We start from the raw sequence: 3961 nt of genomic DNA, 5'->3' as shown, positions 1-3961 counted from the left end.
AAAACAACTTATTCAAAACAACATCTGAACTGTCTGTCTGTCTGTCTGTCTGTCTGTCTGTCTCGAACCACCGATGCCTGGGCAGTCTGCTCTTAAACCTGCGCTCTACCATTGAGCTATGAGCCACTCCTGCCCAAAGGCAGTACTGGAGGCAGTAGAAGACATCACCATTTCATAATGACACACATTCATTTCACAAAATATCGAAATCTCTCCACGTGCTGACACAATCTAATGTTTATCAATATTCTGTGTTGTTGTTCTTCTTCGGCAAAACAACTTATTCAAAACAACATCTGAACTGTCTGTCTGTCTGTCTGTCTGTCTCGAACCACCGATGCCTGGGCAGTCTGCTCTTAAAACCTGCGCTCTACCATTGAGCTATGAGCCACTCCTGCCCAAAGGCAGTACTGGAGGCAGTAGAAGACATCACCATTTCATAATGACACACATTCATTTCACAAAATATCGAAATCTCTCCACGTGCTGACACAATCTAATGTTTATCAATATTCTGTGTTGTTGTTCTTCTTCGGCAAAACAACTTATTCAAAACAACATCTGAACTGTCTGTCTGTCTGTCTGTCTGTCTGTCTGTCTGTCTGTCTGTCTGTCTGTCTGTCTGTCTGTCTGTCTGTCTGTCTGTCTGTCTGTCTGTCTGTCTGTCTGTCTGTCTGTCTGTCTGTCTGTCTGTCTGTCTGTCTGTCTGTCTGTCTGTCTGTCTGTCTGTCTGTCTGTCTGTCTGTCTGTCTGTCTGTCTGTCTGTCTGTCTGTCTGTCTGTCTGTCTGTCTGTCTGTCTGTCTCGAACCACCGATGCCTGGGCAGTCTGCTCTTAAAACCTGCGCTCTACCATTGAGCTATGAGCCACTCCTGCCCAAAGGCAGTACTGGAGGCAGTAGAAGACATCACCATTTCATAATGACACACATTCATTTCACAAAATATCGAAATTTCTCCACGTGCTGACACAATCTAATGTTTATCAATATTATGTGTTGTTGTTCTTCTTCGGCAAAACAACTTATTCAAAATAACATCTGAACTGTCTGTCTGTCTGTCTGTCTGTCTGTCTGTCTCGAACCACTGATGCCTGGGCAGTCTGCTCTTAAAACCTGCGCTCTACCATTGAGCTATGAGCTACTCCTGCCCCAAGGCAGTACTGGAGGCAGTAGAAGACATCACCATTTCATAATGACACACATTCATTTCACAAAATATCGAAATTTCTCCACGTGCTGACACAATCTAATGTTTATCAATATTCTGTGTTGTTGTTCTTCTTCGGCAAAACAACTTATTCAAAACGACATCTGAACTGTCTGTCTGTCTGTCTGTCTGTCTGTCTGTCTGTCTGTCTGTCTGTCTGTCTGTCTGCTCTTAAAACCTGCGCTCTACCATTGAGCTATGAGCTACTCCTGCCCCAAGGCAGTACTGGAGGCAGTAGAAGACATCACCATTTCATAATGACACACATTCATTTCACAAAATATCGAAATCTCTCCACGTGCTGACACAATCTAATTTTTATCAATATTCTGTGTTGTTGTTCTTCTTCGGCAAAACAACTTATTCAAAACAACATCTGAACTGTCTGTCTGTCTGTCTGTCTGTCTGTCTGTCTGTCTGTCTGTCTCGAACCACCGATGCCTGGGCAGTCTGCTCTTAAACCTGCGCTCTACCATTGAGCTATGAGCCACTCCTGCCCAAAGGCAGTACTGGAGGCAGTAGAAGACATCACCATTTCATAATGACACACATTCATTTCACAAAATATCGAAATCTCTCCACGTGCTGACACAATCTAATGTTTATCAATATTCTGTGTTGTTGTTCTTCTTCGGCAAAACAACTTATTCAAAACAACATCTGAACTGTCTGTCTGTCTGTCTGTCTGTCTGTCTGTCTGTCTGTCTGTCTGTCTGTCTGTCTGTCTGTCTGTCTGTCTGTCTGTCTGTCTGTCTGTCTGTCTGTCTGTCTGTCTGTCTGTCTGTCTGTCTGTCTGTCTGTCTGTCTGTCTGTCTGTCTGTCTGTCTGTCTGTCTGTCTGTCTGTCTGTCTGTCTGTCTGTCTGTCTGTCTGTCTGTCTGTCTGTCTGTCTGTCTGTCTGTCTGTCTGTCTGTCTGTCTGTCTGTCTGTCTGTCTGTCTGTCTGTCTGTCTGTCTGTCTGTCTGTCTGTCTGTCTGTCTGTCTGTCTGTCTGTCTGTCTGTCTGTCTGTCTGTCTGTCTGTCTGTCTGTCTGTCTGTCTGTCTGTCTGTCTGTCTGTCTGTCTGTCTGTCTGTCTGTCTGTCTCGAACCACCGATGCCTGGGCAGTCTGCTCTTAAAACCTGCGCTCTACCATTGAGCTATGAGCCACTCCTGCCCAAAGGCAGTACTGGAGGCAGTAGAAGACATCACCATTTCATAATGACACACATTCATTTCACAAAATATCGAAATCTCTCCACGTGCTGACACAATCTAATGTTTATCAATATTCTGTGTTGTTGTTCTTCTTCGGCAAAACAACTTATTCAAAACAACATCTGAACTGTCTGTCTGTCTGTCTGTCTGTCTGTCTGTCTGTCTGTCTGTCTGTCTGTCTCGAACCACCGATGCCTGGGCAGTCTGCTCTTAAAACCTGCGCTCTACCATTGAGCTATGAGCCACTCCTGCCCCAAGGCAGTACTGGAGGCAGTAGAAGACATCACCATTTCATAATGACACACATTCATTTCACAAAATATCGAACTTTCTCCACGTGCTGACACAATCTAATGTTTATCAATATTCTGTGTTGTTGTTCTTCTTCGGCAAAACAACTTATTCAAAACGACATCTGAACTGTCTGTCTGTCTGTCTGTCTGTCTGTCTGTCTGTCTGTCTGTCTGTCTGTCTGTCTGTCTGTCTGTCTGTCTGTCTGTCTGTCTGTCTGTCTGTCTGTCTGTCTGCTCTTAAAACCTGCGCTCTACCATTGAGCTATGAGCTACTCCTGCCCCAAGGCAGTACTGGAGGCAGTAGAAGACATCACCATTTCATAATGACACACATTCATTTCACAAAATATCGAAATCTCTCCACGTGCTGACACAATCTAATGTTTATCAATATTCTGTGTTGTTGTTCTTCTTCGGCAAAACAACTTATTCAAAACAACATCTGAACTGTCTGTCTGTCTGTCTGTCTGTCTGTCTCGAACCACCGATGCCTGGGCAGTCTGCTCTTAAACCTGCGCTCTACCATTGAGCTATGAGCCACTCCTGCCCAAAGGCAGTACTGGAGGCAGTAGAAGACATCACCATTTCATAATGACACACATTCATTTCACAAAATATCGAAATCTCTCCACGTGCTGACACAATCTAATGTTTATCAATATTCTGTGTTGTTGTTCTTCTTCGGCAAAACAACTTATTCAAAACAACATCTGAACTGTCTGTCTGTCTGTCTGTCTGTCTCGAACCACCGATGCCTGGGCAGTCTGCTCTTAAAACCTGCGCTCTACCATTGAGCTATGAGCCACTCCTGCCCAAAGGCAGTACTGGAGGCAGTAGAAGACATCACCATTTCATAATGACACACATTCATTTCACAAAATATCGAAATCTCTCCACGTGCTGACACAATCTAATGTTTATCAATATTCTGTGTTGTTGTTCTTCTTCGGCAAAACAACTTATTCAAAACAACATCTGAACTGTCTGTCTGTCTGTCTGTCTGTCTGTCTGTCTGTCTGTCTGTCTGTCTGTCTGTCTCGAACCACCGATGCCTGGGCAGTCTGCTCTTAAAACCTGCGCTCTACCATTGAGCTATGAGCCACTCCTGCCCAAAGGCAGTACTGGAGGCAGTAGAAGACATCACCATTTCATAATGACACACATTCATTTCACAAAATATCGAAATTTCTCCACGTGCTGACACAATCTAATGTTTATCAATATTATGTGTTGTTGTTCTTCTTCGGCAAAACAACTTATTCAAAA

Source organism: Antennarius striatus, unplaced genomic scaffold, assembly GCF_040054535.1.
Source record: "Antennarius striatus isolate MH-2024 unplaced genomic scaffold, ASM4005453v1 scaffold_26, whole genome shotgun sequence".
NCBI classification, from domain to species: domain Eukaryota; kingdom Metazoa; phylum Chordata; class Actinopteri; order Lophiiformes; family Antennariidae; genus Antennarius; species Antennarius striatus.
This window is presented reverse-complemented; position numbering follows the sequence as displayed.